This window comes from Nesoenas mayeri, assembly GCF_963082525.1.
Source record: "Nesoenas mayeri genome assembly, chromosome: 2".
NCBI lineage: Eukaryota > Metazoa > Chordata > Aves > Columbiformes > Columbidae > Nesoenas > Nesoenas mayeri.
Window position 1 is genome coordinate 37509636 of NC_137543.1, and position 20846 is coordinate 37530481.

Genomic DNA, 20846 nt, shown 5'->3' on the forward strand with positions numbered 1-20846 from the left:
TGCCACAGCAGTATTGTTGGAATGAAAATAAAATGCCGTCCTTGTAAAATGAAGTCGAATAGCTGATTCTCAAATCCTAGGGTATCACAGCTTGTACTTTGTAACCCTAACTATGGTAAAGGCTTTGTTTTTTCCATTGTTAGTGAAGTTTTCAATAAACTAAGACAGTCTATTTCTTAACACCATCTCAGCAGTTCTGAGTATGATTCATATACCACGAAGCACAGAGTCCCTATGCATTTAAGCCCAGGTCTGATGGCATAGACAGTTTTCCCGTTTACCACAAGATGGCAATGTGCTGGCTAATATTTTGTTCCCTTTCTTGGACGCTTCATACTCTCACCAGGAATTACAGATAAAATTGAAGACAGCTGTTTGAAGAGATGCACTTGAAATATTCAGATTTAGTAATATCTTTGTATTTTTTAACTGCATAAGCCAGGTCCACTGTTTCAACAGTGTGGTCGTTACCTTTATGCTGACCCTTGTACCCTCCTGTTTGATCCTTATGCACTTAACTCTTCAAGTTCTCTTGATATATATTTGTATGAAGTCCAGAACCCTTCAGGTAAATATCTGGGACTGAGAGGACATAATTGGTAATATCTACTACACTTCCAAAGTTGCCTTGAGAGCTTGTGATTACTGTGTATCACAGAAACAGCAGAAGTGACATGTGCCAGAAATTGCTCTTCTAAACCACATGAACTGCATAAGGAAGGCGAAAAAGAATCTCAGAAGATGAAAAATCACTTTCTTGCAACTGCTGTTTAGACCTGAATTCCAGCCTTCTTATATATTGCAGAAATTGTTGCCTCCTGAATGAGTGGTCCTGACACAGTAAACGAGATTACTCACTTACTACATATGCTTCAGTGTTATTTTGTGATAAGAGTCTGATAGGGGCACCCTTACGGTTACTGAAGTAGTGGCAGGAAACTCAACACTCGGTCTTGGACAGAGTCCAAAGGTGATTTTTTTAATGGCTTTTTTTTCTCCTTTTGCAGATGTGTTTCATTGCTGGAGACAATGAATTGATCTTGTCTATTTAGTCTCTACATACATGATTGAACAGTAACAATTATGATAAATGGAGGAAATCTGTAAATGCTTTATCTTTTTTTTTTTTTTCTGTTTATGAAAATCAGACTTCCAGCAAATATAGTAAGACTTTGAAACTTGTCACAAATAGATGCTACAACACATTCTTTAAATTATTTCAAAAAGCACAAAGAAATAATCTAAATATCTATTTACAGACTAGTTCTGAAAAAGCTTCTTGCATAATTTTGAGGATTCAGACTTCTCAAGAACATGGGAGAAACCCTGACCAAACTGAAGTCTTGGATGGTTTTGTTGTAGGTCTTGACGGAGTCAGATTTTATTATCACAAGCAGAAATTTCATAGTCTTTGTATAGACCTCCTGTTGTGTAGAAGAAAGAAATATCTATTTGCTTTACCAACAACGCTGAACTTTTTGTCCTGTAAGCACAGGATGTAACTGAAGAAGGAGCCTCTTTTGACTGTGGTTCACATTTCCTCAGCACAGTGTTGCCTGTTGGTGAAGTTTGACTATGAAATCATTACTGCTGTAAGTAGTGATGGGGTATATTCAGACACGACATTTCTGAGTTTGTGATTTCATGGTGTGGTTGGGAAGGTTGGAAGAATATTTGAATGGATTTGTAAACAAACGGGATTTGTAAATAGAGCGATGGATGTTTTGGGGAGCTATCCCACTGTGACAAGTGGCTTCTGAGGTGCTCACCGTAGTAATCATAGCCATGATTTGAGCTTATAACTCCCATTTTAGAGCTGAGAATTACTAGCAGGCACACAGCTTCCTGCGAGTGAATAGGTGTGTGTGTGCACTGCTGAAAATTCGGGCTTTTGGAAAGATGAAAGGATGATATCAATGTGGAATTATAGAAAAAGCTGTTAGGAAGTCTATGTTTTTATAATCTCATGTTTGCTCCAGCTTTGCTAATACAATTTTGCAGTATTATTTTTAAGGATGAATTTTTAGAAATGCTTATTCATTTTGGTCATCTCTGCTTTTGAGTTCCTAGTTCTGGAATCTCAAATACTGCATTTCTCTAACTGCCTGTGACTGGATTTGTGGGTGCTCAGCCATAGCACTTGAAAGCAGCTACCCCTTGCCGTGGGCACTCACAATACATGGGTGCTTAAACGATATAACCCTTGCTCTCTCTTTCCATGAGATGCTCTCTATCTTCAGTAAGGGCAATAGTAATACAGGAGTGATAGCATGTGGATATGTGCTTAATTCCTTAGTGTTTGCTTACGTTTTCTACTGTGAGACAACCGGATAGAAATTGGATACTGTGGCAAAGTGCAGGCTTTCTGTTGGGTGAAGAAAACTGTAGGGTTTTGGTTTGTGGTTTTTTAATCACAGTTGAAGTCTACGTGAAAAGCGTAAGATGGCAGAGTGTGAATTGCAGAAACACTTGTCCAAAAGATTAATAGAAAGCATAATGCGTGATAAATGTGATGCACTGAAAGAACTACAATATCGATGTGATATACTGTTTTGTTTTTCTGTTCAGGTGGGCTACAGCTTTTGTGTTTGATAGGAACTGCTCTAATGTACAGTATTTGTGTCTCACGGTTAGTGATACCATTAACTTAGATTTACTCTTCAAACTTTTGCCAATTACCTCTGGATGGCAGTAGATGTAGTTACAAGATGATTCAACCTATTCATAAGCCTGCTGTGAGGATCATTATGAAGAACACTTCTACCAGGAAAACCCAAAGTGCTGGTAATTTTGGCAAATAGTAAAAAGTGCCCTTAAAATATCCACATGGTCTCCAAATCATTCTTTGCTACTGACTTTGTTCAGTACACTTTGAACTAAAAATCTATGTTCTAGGATTTCTTCCTGTAAGGAAGAAATTGTTTGCTCACTGCAGCTCAATTAAGTACAACAGTTTGTGGACCAAATTCTCTTTCCCAATACTTTTTTTTACTCCTGTAAAATGTATTTCATGTACTTCAGCATTCTTTTTATTTCCTGGGATATAGAAGTGCTTTTGCAGTCCAAATAATGAAGCATAGGCATGAAACTTTGGCTAAACAAAGACTCATTCACTAGTCCATATAATGTGAAAAACAAAAAGACTGTGGGGGATTTAAAAAAAACCTGCAAGGACCTGAGCCACCATTTTTTGTCAAATATCAGGATTGACTTCAGGGGTATAACAAAAATATACCTGATAGTCAGTTTTACTATTCAAGAAAGACTTAAGTTGCGGATTGCGGGTAATGGGTAGCTGCTTATTGTGGTTTTACCAGGGTAAGTCCCTACTAGAAATGTGTTAAAGGGACATGGTTATTTCTAGGCATGTGGATTTTCTGTTGATGCTGATGATCTGTGCTCATGTGCTTAAAAACTTGGTTTGTAAATGAGCACGATTAGATTTCCTGTCTGAAAATTTAGTGGGATTTTAGGAGAGTGCTGAATTTGTGTAAAACCATGAAGACAAAACTCAGGAGGCTGCAGCTCCTGTCCCAAAACCTCAGCCTGGGTAGCTGGGAATGCAGCTATGAGTGGATGCTAAGCAGAGCTTGATTTTTGGTCCAGAAGGCAGAACACAGATAGCTGGTAAGATAGCAGGGAGATTTGGATGACTGCAGGTGCTGAGGAAAGAGATGGGTAGACCATAATTTATTGTGATCAGCGGAGTGGCTGTGAGTGTGTGGTTTCACTGAACTGATTTTTGGTGAACAAAACAAAGCTAATTTGAGGCCTTCCCAAGTGCTTGATGCCTATCTTGCTGTACATCAGGGAATCAGGCTGAAAAGAGATTCTCATGTGGTTTGCTTTTTTATGAGCTTTACAGTGACCTGATTTTTTTGTTTTAAGAAGGTTTTCTTGTAGTGTGTTTTCAGTATTAGAAGTACCAGCAATGGTGGCTTGGTTTTGCTAGGTGTTTTGAAAGAGAATTTAAAGAACAGAGTGAGAACTTTTTCAGACAGTGATGGAAAGAATGGCAACATAGTAACATGTTATTTTCCCAGTGTCACTCCCTCTCATCACCTGTCTATAGTAGACCTACTTTTTTGGCATAAGATTACTTCGACATGTTAAAAAAAAAAAAGCCAATGAACACATTTCCTTCTTTTAGAAGAAATCTGCTGTGCACAGTGATTTGCCCTTGACTAAGGCTACACTTGCAACCAGAAAAACAAAAATGATTCTTCTTGTTCGTGGGTTGAGTTCATGGTTGGAAATATCTCTGACACTGGGAGCGAGATGGAATGTGTCAATCTTCATCCATGACACAAAGGGTATGTCATAGTCACACCTGATTTTTGTTGACAGAAGGACACAAGACAAACCAAATGTAGCAGGAGGTTCGGTACCGTGAATCTGAGAGTAGGGTAAATCTCTGTGTGTCTGCTGACAGTGATGATGCCAGCTCCTATATTCTGATGCTTTTGTGAGTTAGAAACAATCCATTTTCCAGCAGTGGCCTTAGAAAAGGCTTTTTGGGACATGTGTTCAATAAAATATCTCAGCCTTTTATGTGCGTGTACAGGTACTGCATGCATGTGATTAAGCCTATGCAGGTAACTGCATTCATGTGTGCAAGAGAGATCTGAATGTTGATTTTTGCTAAAGGAAGAAGGATGAGACCTGATCTCAAAGCAAGAAAAAGCAATGCATTTAGGATCATGATTCTTCAGTGACTTATTGGGGAACTTTCAACCTGAGGCTAGGCATAGGTCCCAGTATCATCATTTCATACACACACCACAACCATGCCACACACCATGACTGCCTGAATCTTCTCCCAGCCCTTGCTGGGTGATGTGGATATGTAGGCTGAAATGCTGCTTGCCAAAGGTGTCTTCAAAGCCTCAGCACCACCTGACAGTCAGCAGGGAAAAGGCTCCCCAAGCCTGGTTTGTAACCTTTTATCCTCCTCATTTCCATTCATCAGCGAGGCTGATCAGTCAAGGTGGAATTTTGCCCTCAGTGTGTGTCGCGGTTGAGACGGACAAATGACATAGACTAAGTTCTTCCAGGATGAAAGCAGTAGATGCCATTTATTGCTGCAAGCACGTTTTTATACAGTTTTACCAATTCATTTATCTCTTCACTATTGGTTACAAGTTACAGCAGTAACATCTCATTGGCTAATTTTGCTGTTATCAATGTTACTCTTCTACTCTCTTCTCTCTCACAGGTACATACATCCTTAACATCTCCGGATACTCCTTTACTCCCATCTTTCTCATGGGTAGGCCTTCATATCTTCAAGGCTAATTTCTGTTCCCATGCCCTCATCAGGGAATCCACAGACCCACCGTAGCCCTCCACAAGTGTGTTTTCAGACTATGTTGTTCTTAAAGATACCTTTGATACCAGTGTGATGAAGTGCACGTTGAAGGTGTTGTGATGGGGAGTGGGGAATGTACATACAGGTCCTGCCACAAAGCAGCAAAAGAGTTTGTGCGTGCAGCTGTGCCTCCCACAAGCTACTTTGATAATGTACACTGTAGGTGTCCAAGTAGAAGATACTAATGATGTTCAGTTACATTGGTTGCAGTCACTTCAGGGTCTTGCTAATACATTTTAGGCTGACAGTTACCAATGAGAGGGGGAAAAAAATCTTCATTTAGGTCTTTTTGTACATGGGAATATGGCACTTTATAGGTTCAATCCAAGTTACGGAGGTTTTCAACCACATGTAACCAGAGGTGACTCATATAAGACAAGAATCAACTGTGAACTTGTGCGAGCTTGCACCCAGGATGTATGTTGTGGTTAAGAGTAAATTAGGGGAATTTCTGTTGAACAAATATTTTTCATTTTGAATGTCATACAGCCTAAGGCTGTGACTCTCCATCATTACCCAGTGACAACGGATTTGGTTAAAATAGTTCTTGCACTGAAAAAGAAGTCGTAGAGGTTAACACAGTATTAAGGGAAACTGGCAGCAATTTGGGGTTACCTTATTATAAAATACTATAAACCAAACCAGTTGCTATATAGGTCGCTCAGTCATTCCTGCCAAGGGTTTGGGAGCATCTCAAAGGGGTGGTGGGGGGTGATAACTGGGAGCAGAAACAACATTGGCCATCTCAAGGTAACCTCCCCACTGCTGGTGAATCAGAGCCCTTGGAGCTGGGGCAGGAAATTCCCTGTCCTCATCTGCAGTCAGAGCTATTGGGTCCTTGGAGGGGATGAGCGATTCTCTGGGCTGTTCAGAGCCTCCCTCGTGCTGCCACAAAACCCGATCAGCTGTTCTGCACAGTGTATGCATCCTTATTCTTCCAGTTTTGTGCAGCGTACCTCTGTTCCTCAGCTGCTGCCTTACAGGAAAGGGGGCAAACCTGTAAAATGGGATAGAATCTCAGTTCCAAAATCCTTCTCCAGGCACTGTGGGAACTGCTTGGTCTGTAATTTTCCTCAGTTACTAAGGAAATTTTCAGGCAGAGGCAGGGTAATTGTGTGTGTAGCAGTAGCTAGGAGCAACAATAAAATGAAAATAAATAAATATTTTCACAAAAGAAGTGAAAGGAATAAAAGAAAATATTTTCTTCTGTAGCCAAAGGTGAATGACTGGCTACAGTACTGTTAACTCTTGATTTAAAACCTGCAGATGTCTCATACAACTCATGTACAGTCCTTGCTGCTGTTAGCGTGAGGTGCTATATGGGAACAGGAGTGTTTGCTGGGCTATGCTGTTGCTCCTTGATGCTCCTTTCTCTAGAGTATCTACAGGGCCAAGCATTTGCATTCTCCAGCTGTCTAAATATCCCCGGTTCTGAGAAAGGACACATTCCTTTTCTCTTGAGGATCATCCTGCACTGATTTCCTCTCTGGGCTTCTTGGTGCTTGCCTTGCTCCCTACGGACCCATCTGGGGCACTCTGGAAGGGCTCCACGTCACCCGTCACCCAGGGCCATGTTTTTCTCTCATCCCTTTTGTTTCCTTCTGTCGTTTCCCCTTCTTTGCCGCATTAATGCAGATATATCAGCTACATCTCCAAGGCCTGATATTTCTACCATGTTTACTTACTTGCTCCTGTTGAAGCAGGAGCAGAAGGCTCCAGAGAGGCCTTGTTGAAGCCTTTCAGTACTTAATAGGGGCCTATGAGAAAGATGGGGACAGACTTTAGCAGGGCCTTTTATGACAGGAGAAGGAGTGATGGTTTTAAACTAAAATAAGGGAGATTCAGGCTAGACATGAGGATGGTAAATGAGGGTGGTAAAACACTGGCTGAAGTTGCCCAGAGAGGTGGTAGATGCCCCATCCCTGGAGACATTCAAGGCCAGGCTGGACAGGGCTCTGAGCAACCTGATCTAGTTGAATATGCCCCTGCTCATTGCAGGGCGGGTGGACTAGATGACCTTCGAAGGTCCCTTCCAACCCAAACTATGCTATGATTCTGTGACCATCTCTGCTTTGCCCTGCTCATATCTGTGAGTGTTCCTAATTATTTCAGTGATGCACTGAGCTTGAATTCCCCTGATTTATGGGACAACCTTGCTCTAGTCCACAGTCTGTCTGGAGACTAGTTTGTCAGTGGGCAGAATAGCCACGTGCTGAGCCGAGGTGTGTCAGACCATGTGTTTCTCATGTAGGTCTACACAGTGCTTCTGGGGACCTGGAAAACATACCCACCAAATTGCAGGAGTAAGATGGGCTTATTTTTCTTATAGTGCACTGATATAAACGATGCAATATGTTTGAATGGTGTGGTAAGTGTGAGAAACAGGTGGTGGTAAGTTTGAGGAACAGTTGAGTTGTGAGTTAAGCTTATGACTCAACCTTTATTGAAGTTAACAGTCAATTAGAGGATCATGGAAAATCCCAGCTGAACATTTGGAGTGGGCAGTGTTAGATATTGGAAAGAAATTGCTTTTCACTCACTTGGTAAGGCCTTTTCCTGGGCTTTGTAGCCTACATTAATGAAAATACAGGCATCTACAATTGGAGAGAGCAGAGAAAAGAGGAGAAAAGCTGAGTGGAAAAATACTTCATCAATAAGTTTTAGAGGATCAGTAGGGAAAAAAAGAGGAGAGCAAGATCTCTTTAAAGGAATGATTTGAATGGCTGCAGCTTTTTCGTCACTCCAATTTACTCAAGCTGTGCAGAACAGCTCTGGATAAAGCATATTCTCATTATATTTTTTCTGATTAGAGAAAGAAAAAAAAACTATATATGGTAGGACAAGGGGTAACGAGCAATGGGTTCAAACTGGAACACAAGAGGTTCCACTTAAATTTGAGAAGAAACTTCTTCTCAGTGAGGGTAACAGACACTGGAACAGGCTGCCCAGGGGGGTTGTGGAGTCTCCTTCTCTGGAGACATTAAAAACCTGCCTGGACACATTCCTGTGTAGCCTCATCTAGGCGTTCCTGCTCCGGCAGGGGGATTGGACTAGATGATCTTTTGAGATCCTTCCAATCCCTAACATTCTGTGATTCTGTTTAGTACTGGACTGAGGATATGGGAGATGCTCCTGTTCAGGCTACGGATTATTATGATGGAAACATCTGACTCTAAGCCTGTTTCTTAATAAACCCTCTAAGCTCAAACAATATGAAGAAAAAGATAAGTAGGTGGATACTATCAAACATCTTATTTACTAAAAATCTGGTTTTGGATGGGAAGTTCAAAGATTTGTGTTCATCATCTTAATGGATTCAGCAGTGGTCTTCAGTGTGGCATGAGATCTTTGTTTTACATATAGGAAAAATGTACTTTCAATGGAATATTGATTGCTATCCTTTGGAAAAAATCGTACTTGTATACCTTCACATTTGAGTTTGCTTTTTCCATGTAAAGTACAGTATTTTAAAATTACATGCATATAGAAATAAAATATACTTGTAAACCTATCTTTCTGCCTACGTTCAGCTAGGTAGATTTGTTTTGCAAGCTAACCACCTGCACTTTCCTTTGTTTGGATTTTGAAGCTTAAACCCAGGCAGATAAAATTAAGCATGAATTTAAGAACCTTATTGGACTAGAGCTTCAATCTCTTCCATTTAGAAACCCACCAATTTTTTTGTAAATAGCTTTGCTGAGATGTGATCAAACAGGACACAGGCTATGATTCTGAGTTGATTTCATTATAATTTTGGAAAATTCAACAGATTGTTACAAACTTGCTCTTTGCAAAATGCCCAGATATACAAGTCCCTGAAATCACTTGAAATACTTTGTTCTGCTGTCTTTCGAGGTGGTAGCATGACAGCAATTTTCAGGGAGAAGCTGAGTTGCTTTCAGATTACGCTTCTGTCTAAAAACAAAAGGATAGATCTTTCAGAGTCCACAAGACACATTTAACTTTAAATCCTTGGCAAACTTTTGCTGTAGCAGCACTAAAATCATGCCATTACATTACCAAATGTTAGGATACGAAAAAGTTTTGCCAGGTTTTGTGTGTGTTGTGGGCAGTGAGTGGGGCTTGCCAAGATGAGAGCTGGTCCTGGATGAGCGCTGTTCAGACAGACCAAAATCTGTCGGCTGCTACCTCGCTTCAGCTCTCAGCTTCATCTTTAGCTAAACTAGACGGGAAAACTGTTGTTTGCAGCCTGATTCAGGAAGATATTCAGGTACATGAAGAATCCTACTGATTTCAGGGCTCCAAGCGAGATACGCATTTAACTGCAGGTTTCAAATGCAAAACCCTCTCCTAGGAAATCTCACCAAACAAAAAGTCAGAAGGCCCTGCCTTGTCACTGTGGTATCAAAATGAAGGAGTGTGTGCATCCATAGAACATGGATTGTTAGATGTGTATTTTGTTCAAATGTACATCTTATGGCAAGTGCCCCACTAAAAAGCTTTGCATATTCATTCTCGGTGTGAACCTTGAAGCAAAAGAGTGGAAGCATGCAAATACCTTCGGTGTTACTTAATAGCCCCTTCTTGCAACTTTTAGAGTTTTGGAAAGAAATTTTTCTCTGCTAACATTAGTACAGACGAATCCTTTGTAACTGCTGGCCATGTGCATCACTTTATAAGAACTGACAAATGAAAGGCCAGATAATATGTTAATTACCTCTTGTTGAAATGTAAGTGCTGTTGTGACCTTTTTCTGTACGGTGCAAACTACTTTTTTTTTTTCTTTCAGTGTCTGAGAGAAGTTATTTAAATGCATTATGAAAGCTATGCAGGGCCTGATCCTGAAAGCTTTCATGAACCAAATTCTCCTGTTGCTACAGTACAGGTCTACAGCCTGATCCTTGACGGGTGTGACTGGGCACTGCCATGGGTTCCATCAGCTGGGCCAGCTCTCCGAGCCTGCTTTTGTGCACACACTGTCAGTGGGGCTGCTGAGAGGGCCACAGCTTCACAGCATCAAGCTGAAGAGTAGCTGTGTTGTTTGTATCTGACAGTGCAGTTAGGACCCGGTTAGTTAGCTATAAGGATGTTAATAATTGTCTGGGTATCTGCAAGGTGCAGTTAGGTGCCCTCAGAGGGGACAGTTAGGCTCAGCTGTTGGAAAGGGTGTGTAAGGGGAAAAAAACCTTGCGGATATTCAGACAATTATTAACATCCTTGTAACTTGTGTCACAACCTGACATGAGCACTGTGAATGAGCCCTCAGTGAGGCAGCTTTTCCTACCTGTTCCCTACAGTTCCCTGCGATATTTAACAGTTTCCCCAAGGGAACATGTTGGTGTTTGTGGGCTGGAAGAATTGAGACAAGAATTCAAAAATCACAGACAGCATTGCAAATGAGAAAGACCTCCAGAAATTGCACTGATGATAATTGTGCCTCTAACCCATCCTTGTCTGTTGTTGGCTCTCCAGGCTTTTTATTCTTGTTGCTGTCCCCAAAAGCTTTCAAATATGCCTACATCTTTCTTAGGCTTTGAAAGAAAATCAGTAACATACTTCCCAGTTCTTGCCAATGGCCTTCCTTGTAACACCCTAAGGAATAAGGCAGGCTTTTTTTTTCATTGTCACACACTGTTGATTCATATTCAGCTCCTGAGCCAGTATAACTTTGTTTTGTGCACAACTGCTGCCTAAAGAGAGGTTCCCCCTTATAGAATACAATACAGTACACAATAGAATACATTACAGTACACAGCCAGTCTATATTAGATTAAATTGAGAATAGTAAGCCGAGCATCTCAGCAGCACATTAACTCATTGCAGTCCTCACCTAGATACCAATGTTAATTTTTCTGATGTCATACTTGCAATTAGTGTCAGAAAAATATTGAATGTGTAGAGCAAAGGAAGAGCAAAATAGCAAACAGACCAAGTGCAATCATCTGAATCCTTCACTCGGAAGTGAAACTGTCAAGGAACTGGGAGGAAAATTCAGAATTTTCTAGGGCGCTGCATAGAAATGGCAGAGTGAGGGATCCCTCCTGCTGCCATGAACAGCAAGGCCCTGGTGGGGATCAACACCACTTTCTTGTGGCAACACAAAGCAGACCACAAACTTCTTAACAAAGACATTTAGAAATGTCAAGAGTGCTGCGATTGACAGCAGAATGTCACTTGGAAAAAAGCACATCTTGACACCAAAGCAGATGGCAGATGAGACAATTGAGCATTATGTCGCGTAGCTGTACGATAAAGTGAAGTCATATGAATTTGGACGTCTACCAGCCTAATTAGTGACTTAATAATTTGTCTTCTAGCATATCACCAGGTAAATCTAGGGTACAGGAAACTCATCCACCATGAATAGCTGGTACTGGCAGGACCTAATGAAAAACTGTCCTCTGTTCTTTTTTATAAATTCAGAGCTGATTCTGGAACTGTCTTTCAAAAGAAGGCCTAAGCTGTCAGAGTTCTAAAAAGGGTGCATGAACAAAATCCCATAAATTCTAACTCAACAAAGCATGCAGCCATTTAAATATGGAACACTGCTGTTCGTCTCTAATTAAGATCTTCCTTTCTCTGTTTTCCCATTTGTACAGTCCAGTGGATTTAAATGGATTTACTTGTGATTCACTTTGGAGTAAATGAAATGGGAACTGGGATCTTGAAACAGGAGCGAAAATTTATGAGGGACAACCTGATTCTCATTTAGTCAGACATCACTTTGCACTTCTCTAACTGTGTAACAGAATTGTGAAGTGAATGTGAATGTAATCTATATAGTCAAGAAGATGCAAAATAGATTTTGCATCAGAAAGCATCAAGGCTGAAAATGGCTTTGCTCCTTAGGACCTGAGCATAGATGAATTCATTTGTTCTTACATATGCACTGCTATAATGAGCCAGAAGTTAACTGGAGAGAGTTAGAATTAGAAATTAGTATATTCACATACTCAGAAACTTAGTGTGAAAAGAAAATGAGATCCACCTAGTTCCTCATTAATTTCCAGGTGTCTTCCTATTAGTACCCTTATTTTAGCAAGCACTTTATAAAACATGATTAGTCTTTACAGAATACTGAAATCTCTCTGATTTTGTTAAAAACTACCTTGAGTTTCACTTGCACAATAATTCATTTATTGTGAAGCATTATTGAGAAGCATTTAACAATGAAGATCTCTAAATATTTAAAATTCAAGTGCTGGAGAGGGTCTCATCACATTAGAAAGCAATCAACCATCTTGAGACAGGTTAATGAAAGCATCTTAAACTCATCATCAAAAGGCATTCTTGACCTCCATTATCAGGCACAGGACACCTAATGATTCATTGATCACATTTTCTCTGTTCAACAAAAATATAATGAGCCTAAAGGTTTCAAGATATCCAACATGAGAGATTTTTTTTTCCTACCTCGCAACTACATTTGACAAATGACCTTTAGTCTTTCTTTCACATTAGTGAGATATTGAACAAAGATAACGTAGATACATTTTCCACAGTTGTCTGATGCACATGCTCACAGAATCCTCAATTCAGTACCACACGGTAAACAGATAAAAGTCTTGCTTCTGTAAATGCCTTCATTATAAGTAAGTGCCCTGTTTTCAGCTTTCCTCTTCCAGTAAGATCACAAGGTTTAAAAGCCTCTGAATGCATGTAGTTAACTTGATGCTGTTTCACGGGGAGACTGGTGCATGTGTAGATATGCAGGAGGTTTTCAGGGTGGATGAATAGTCTGTTTACATCCCTTCCAGCCAGCGTGCCAACAGCTGCACTTGCATTTCCAAAGCACCAAGAGGTCCCATACACTCAGCACGTTGGTTTACACCTTCACTGTTGTGCAGTTCAACGGGCAGACTGTGACTTGCCTTTCTATCCTGAGCTCACCTGAAATTCCATGGCTTGGTTACAGATAACAAGGGAGCTGTGACATTGAGACCATCTGCAGCCAAGTGCTTGCCCAGGGTCCTGCAGAGTCTGTGCAGAAGTGCTTGCTGTCCACACTGGAGCTGGCGGCTGAAGGTGACTCAAGTATGCCCAGAAGAGCTGCAGTCACACTTCTGGATCATGGTAATGCTTCCATTTTCACTGCTTCCTTTTGCTCTTGCAAGTGTCTTCTGGTGAAACTGTGCTGGTCAGAGGTGGTGTGGAGGGCACAAGATTGCGGAAGAGTATTAAGAAAGCTACATCATCCCCCAGCTCCCTGCTAGTACATTACTGGTCCTCACCATGTTAGTAACAGAACCAGTTTTACAAAATGTTCCTGAAAGGATGAATCAGTTTTGTAAACTGTCCCTGAAAGGATGTTCAAGCATATCGTGTTCAAGTATACTCTTATCTTAACAACCTAGCTTTTATCTTAGCCTAAATACGCATAGAGTGAGGAGAAGTACATGCAGTATTTCTGGAGGTTGAGCAAAGGCACTGCACATGATCAAAATAATTCCAAGATGTCGAGTAACCGTTACGTATCTTAATGAATATATGAATATGTATGTGAATGGACTGTATAAATACTGTGTAACTTAAACTGACCAGCGAAGCCAGCTTTGGGTGCGAACCCCTGGTTTCCCAGCGCTGAAATAAAGCACCACATATAACTACGCCCGTGGTTATGTGTCCTGATTGCTAACAACCACACATCCCCACTCTGTCTGTTACGTGGGTAAAACCTGAAGTTATTCCACTTAAGTCAATGAATTTGAGAAACGTGGCCTTGTCTGTCAGAAGACCATTCATTCTCTGATGGGTAGAAGGGGAAAAGGGAAGTTGTCCAGGTGGGATGAGCTCTGCAGGTGAGAACAGGGAGGAAGGTGGGAAGCAGGCAGACAGCATCACAGAGCAGCTGGCAGAACATGATGAGCTCAAGGTCACTTGCCTGTTAGCCTAAATCCATCCAAAAATACTGAACGCCAGCATTTAGTCAGACCAGCAACCCACCAAAAAAGGGAATAGTTGAGCCATGGCATTGTTCAGCAAAGGTCTGCAGATTCTGCTAGCACCATGGATGGCCACTGTGGATATAAACCGGGGCCGTCACCATTCATGGCCTAACTCATCAGTATGAATTGAACACAGAGTCATTTTACTTGAATACCTGCCTGAAAATACATTCACAAGTGCGTTCTCAAATGGATCAGGAATTCCTGATAATTTCTCAACTTCTCTTGGGATGAAGAGGTGGATGACTGAAGGCAGCAATGTATTGATGCAAAATGTCTGTTAGAGCAGCAAGTACAAGCTCTGGACAGAAGCTTTTCCCAGAACTGAAGCTTCCACAAGGTTCCATCAGTTCTGAGACAGTTAAATCTTTCTCCTTCCCTCTATTAATAAACGTAAATGTGTGGAAAATTACCCTAATCTTCCAAAGAGGATGTGCCTCCAGAATCACTTGCAGTACCAGGAACCTCAGAATTCTGCTGCCATATTTAGAGGCGATAAAAACAGTCCTTGAATTCTGACCAAAATCCAAATATAGTCTGTTTCTTTCTGCCAGCTGAAAATGTACCTTTTTATTTAGTTCAGTTTTATTTAAATCAAACTTTGTTCCAACCTTTTCATTCTATAAATGTCTCTTTCACTACAGTAATTTGAATAAAGTGGGAAAGAGCCCAGTTTAGTGAACCGAATTAGTATGCTGCTGAATATGCCCACTATTGTCATTCTACTTGGACTTGTGCTCTGTTCCCTTTACATCTTCTCCCTGACTTCAGCGGATTTACACAAGACCTGAACCCAGCCTGTGAAGGACAGGTTACCACAGGCCATTGTATTTGACAATATTGAAGTGGACATAGTTACTGTTTCTATATGATTTACCAAAGTCTTCACTGTGGGGAGAGTACACGAGTCGCTACTTGGCCAGGCATTGACTTTATGGCTAGAAACTGACAGTGCATGTCAGCGATGCCCTGGGACATCTAAGCCTACTTGTCTTGTGTGTTGTGTTGTGGTGTGCCAGGTCCTGGTTTCCCAAGCATTCAGCTGTTTTCCAGGTTGGCAGTGTGACAGATTTTGTCTGTGATTGGCACCTCTGTCTGTGAAGCAGGAAACATGGAGCTCAAGAGTCCCAGAGAACACCAAGAAGCAGAAGAGACCATGCAAGAGTGCGTGGGATGTTACTGTGGTGTTAACCTCAACTAGCTTTAGGTGATTAGACTATAGGCATCCACACAGAGCTGGTTGTATAGGCCAGTTGAGAGAAACAAGAAATACTGAGGTATTCTGGATAACTGCTTTGAGGCAAGATGAGACTTGCCCTAGAATTGCTCATTTCTCTTCAGTAAGCTTAGTGGCAATTTGAGTAACTCAAGTACAGTCTTTGTGACATATGAGCTGTCACAGGTAGGTGAGATGATCCTGTCTTTCTTGTGTGGGACCTTGACAAGTAGAGACCATTCAAGGTACTATGTATACATTCCCTACCCAGAGTATTTTTTTCTGCTTCCTTCTTTTTATCTCCTCTGAAGAAGCTGTTTTTTCTCCTCCAATCTCCTTTCCTGTTTCTTTTCTTCCTTTGCTCATGTTTTTACTCATAGTCTATTTTATTTCTACACTTTGGTGCTTTGGAATGATGATGATGATGATATATAAATAGGTTTGGCAATCAAACTACTTAAGGAATTCCTTGAAAATCTTTACTCATCTCCTGAGGGATAAAGGTGGAAAGTAGGCTAGTCAACTGGAGAGACTCAGCTGTCTGCCCTTGATGAACACTTGCTTCTTGGCCCACCTGTGGCTCACCCACTTTCAGCCCTTGACCTGACGTACCAGATGCAACTGGTCACCCAACCTGTAATCTGGAGAAGGGGTGATGCACAGCAATGTGACTGGTGTCATCCAGTGAACTCCAAGCAATATTCTGTCCTACCTGGAGCCCCTCATGGCAGCTTCACGTGTTTTACCCAGTGCCAGGTGTCTCATGCACTGGGACATTGAGGGGTGCAGTGATGATACAGCTTTAGGGGCTGGGTGCTGCTGAAAGCGGGTGTTGGTGGCATATTCTGCTCCTGCCTGCCTGGCCGTGGACCCCTGACACTTCCCACATGCCACCAGTGCTCGCCTGGCCTTGGAGTGCGTCAGCTCAGGGGATGGACCAGCTGAAAGTCACATTAAAGATGAACGAGTTTTTCTGGTGAAGGAAGATTTCTGTTCTTTGTTGTCTTTGAAACCACAGGCTTTTAGGTACAGCAGTGCTATGCTCTGGGGTACAGTAAAAAAACAACATATACATCTTTAAAATGTCTGTGAAGAGGTAGTACACAACGATCCAGTCCAGCTCCCTCAGAAATTTCCTGTTGGCGTCAGTGGCTCAAGATTTAACTCTGTTGACTCATTGTGTTTCTGTAGTGTTGACAATATTCTCCTACTTGTGCTGCATGGCCAAAGACAGAGACAAATATTTCAGTACATCATTAAAACCATGGGACTCCCCACACTGGAGAGCACTTGTACAGCTATGCTTTATGTATTGTTGTTATACCAGGCAGCAATCTGCTTCTGCTCACGCTACTGAAATTTAGGAGTCAGTCCCGAAACATGCTGCTGAGGTGTGAGGACAGGTACTGTCCCAACCTACAGGACAAATTGTGTCATCATTCTTACAGACCTCGTAGGTCCTGTTGTGTGAGAAGGGGTGAGCAGTACCAAGGGGGGTGGCCAAAGCCCCTTCACTTCTCTCAGGTAGATTTGGACCTACCCCACATTCGAAGCACGGTGCTCCCTGCTCACAGTTGTGGTTGCTTCTCATTCGGGAATTCACCTAAATACTTGTTGGAGATGAACTAGGACTGTAATCCCAGTGAATTTGTTCAAAAATGCAAATGAGTATTCATAGCAGGTTGTGAAGTTTTTTTTGGGGGGGTTGGCAGTAACATTTGCTCAACTGTATTCCTTACACTCGAGCTATAAAAAGCAGCAAATTAAGGCTCAACACAAAGCCACATAAAATCAAAAAGTGACAACAGAAATGTTTCAGTATCCACCCACCACTTGCACACGGGAATGAGCAATAGTGTCTTGCTTTTTCCAGAAACACTATCTTAGTGATCCAGCCTAACAAGCTGTAAAGTCCAGTCCTCCTTAGAGCGCTTTACAGTTTTGCAAGTCAAAATATACTTGTTTTTTCCTACAGTTGTGAAGGAGGGTGCAAGGTGGTGCCAGTTTGAAGGGAAAACACTGTGGTTCCTGCCTCTGACTCTAAAGAAAGGCTTTTGAGATGGTGGATTGAGCCCAAAAACTTTGCAGAAGTGGGCTATCACAAACACATGGGAAAATATATTATATTTGTCTGCTTAAACAGTAAATTTATTTTACATTATGATGAAACTTACACACACATTCAATCAACCTGTTTGCAGATATGGATGAACACAGACTATGCATTCGGCACATCTTTTGTCGCAAACCCCCTTTCTGTCTGCCCACTTTCTGACATGATCTGGGTGTACTCATTTAGGGATAAAGAACCAAGGACTTGGTTCCCCAGTGGGGGCCATGTTCTTTTAGTGTGCCAGATCTTCCTTTACACATGTCCAGGATGTGCAGCTGTGAGCCACTTTGCCATCCGGGTGATATTGGAGCCGGACACACCAGGGCATTCAGCGCCTACCACCAGGACAGTCTGTCCTGGACTCTGTTCCCTTTCTGGAGAATTGCATTATTTTGAGATTTTTAATTCCTTACTATTACAAAATCAGTTTACATATGATCAATATGTTTCATGAATCGGTTATTTTTCCCTAGGCCTAACCGCGTGGTACCTCTCAGAAGTGACATGAAAGTGAGGTGCCAGTCCCTTTTATTTTTACAAGCTAGCCTCATTTCATTAGCGTAGGGATATGGACCCATCCAAAACTCTTTGGAAGTAATTCCATTCTTCTCGCACACATCCTCCTGAAGTGTCAATTGGAAAGGCCATTTGTCTTCATTTCCTGCACCAAAACCAGAGGACAACATTACTGTGTACCAGTGACTGCCTTGTACTGCTCTCTGCCTCTCAGGTGGGTTTCAAGTCAACCTTATAACTCTGTTCCCATTTAGAAATGGTCCTAGCAGTACTAGGTGCAATTTGTAATCTGCTCTTAATGCCCCTTGAGGACCAGTCCAGTAGCCACTGAAGGCAACTGGAAGTCACTGCAGTGTGCTTTACGTTAGGTTGAGACCTGGGTTGCCCCAGAGCTCCTGCAGCTGTAGCTTGCTTGCGTGACCTTCCAGCACAGGCAGACCTTGTACCTTTAGAAGCTATATGGAAAAGCATGAATGAAGCAAACATTATCTTCTATAGTTGCAGCTGTGCTCACAGAAGATGTTTTTGTAGTGATTAACCAAATGGTGAGCATTTGCACCCCACGAAGATATTGTTCTTCTGGAAACATTTGTGGCAGAGATTTAGTCCAGTCAGCAGCAACCTGCAATGTGAAGTGCTGCTTTGCTTGTGCAACTGCCTGTTCAAGCACATCTCATGGCTGCTGGTGAAGTTGTGCAGCTTCCTGCCACACTGAGCACAAAACTGACTGAAAAAGCAGAGATAAGTTGCAGTTCTTCTAAATTAATAGAATACTAGAACAAAAGTTAATGTATTTCATAACAATTTGAATCCCTCATTTTTTAAATATACCTACTTTCATATTTGGGATGTTGTGGTTGAAGAGCCACTTCTGTCAGTATGGGGTTTTAGAAAGAGAAGATCTCTATAAATATATATTACTTTACTAACATTAAAATAAATTAACTGTCTTTGCTTATAGTTATAATTTTGCATTAAATAATTTTATCTTCTTTTCAGCATTTGAGAAAAATAATCCTGAAATGTATTTCTAGGAAAACAATCAATTTGGTAAAAAAACGCCAAACAATCAAGTTGGTAAGTCAAATACTCTGTTATGCACCAAACAGAGGGGAAGTAGCAGAAGGAGAAACCTCTGATGGTACCATTCACTAAAGAAAAGCTACTCAAAACCTCACAACATAGCAAATTAACTATTAGGTACATCTGATTTGATGATTACATCTGCACTGTGGTCTGGACCAAAAAAACCCCACCCAAACCTGTTTGTCCTCCTGTGATTACTTCTGAAGCACTTCAGTCCTGTCATATCCTCCCAGCTTTGCTGTTTTCATTACTCCTGACAGAACGTTTGGGTAAGTGCAAGAAGAGAGAGGGGATAGTATAGTGGTTTGACAGCTCTAATTATGAATATTTAAGAGCTGCTTAAATGTGCTCTCTTTTATCACCTAATTTTCTATCAATGACAGCATTGGAAGCACTTGTCTCATTTTTCAAATCAAAGCTTCCTCAAGCAAAATGCTTGGAGACTGAATAGCTTATGCATTCTATTAATCACAGAGGGTGGGAAAAGATCCATCAAGTGCTTCAGATAGTTTGAGAGTGCTCCATCCTTGTAGAGCTTTCACCTCCCATTTCTCACAGATGAGTGCGTTTGCCTCCTGTGAATGATCTTTGTGATTCTTCCTCATCCAGAAATGGTTTCAGATTTATCTTCCTTCAGCAGTGCGTCAAATGGTGCCTGAATATTTATAAAAAGAGTAAATTCTAATTGGGGTTAGTCATAGATAGGAGGAAAGAGTAGTCATATGTTGTTTTCTTGAAGGAGGATGGCCTTTATTCTGCTTCCAGTGGGTCAAGTTTCATCAAAGTGTTACAGTTTAGGTGGAAAAGCATAACCACTCCAACTTTGAAATGAACTTTCTTGATTTGAGCCAGAAACAATCTTGTTTCCTGTTGTTAATTCTGCGACTACTGTTACTTTCTTCACTTAAGGTTGATGGTAAAATGATGCCAATTAGTTATATGAGAGTTTTGTTCTTTATGTGTATACTCAAGAGTCTTCTCCTTACTAGATAACATTAACCAGACTCTTCCCGATAATGACATTTAAATTTTGCAAGACGTGCTTAACTGCTGCAGCTGGAGGAGGCGAATAACCTCAAGGATGTGCAGAGGGTGCCTGGTAAGAGCTCGGCCAGCCCTCATCCTCCTGGGGGGCAGGTGATGGCAGAGCAGCGTGATATTATAACTTCCCCAACTTTTTAAAGGAGTCTGCGTCTGCCGCACTTGTTCCCTCCAGTTTTGTCATTGCAACTTGTGAATTTACATTCCATATGTTACTGAAAGATGACATGAGAGAGAAACATGATGACATGACATGAAAAAGTCAATACTTCACTGAGCCACATCTTGTGGTATTTCCTACTATTACTAGATGGGAATATCATTCCTCCTGGTCTTGTCAGATTGGTGATTTAGCAAGGGCAGCCACTCCAGCCTGGAGATGTGTGGGGTTCAACACAGTGATGTCTGTCTTTGTTAAATAAAAGGGAGGAGAAAAGGGTTTAGATAGGGAAGCACAGGGAAGAAGGAAGCTGAGGAGAAACGGTTTGGGAAAATGAAGAGCAGGTTCAAAATTCCTTCATGTACATTGACACAGCTGGATAAAAGTGTCCTTGAGCCTAGAAATTCCTCATCCCACAACTCCCACTGAAATGAGTAAGA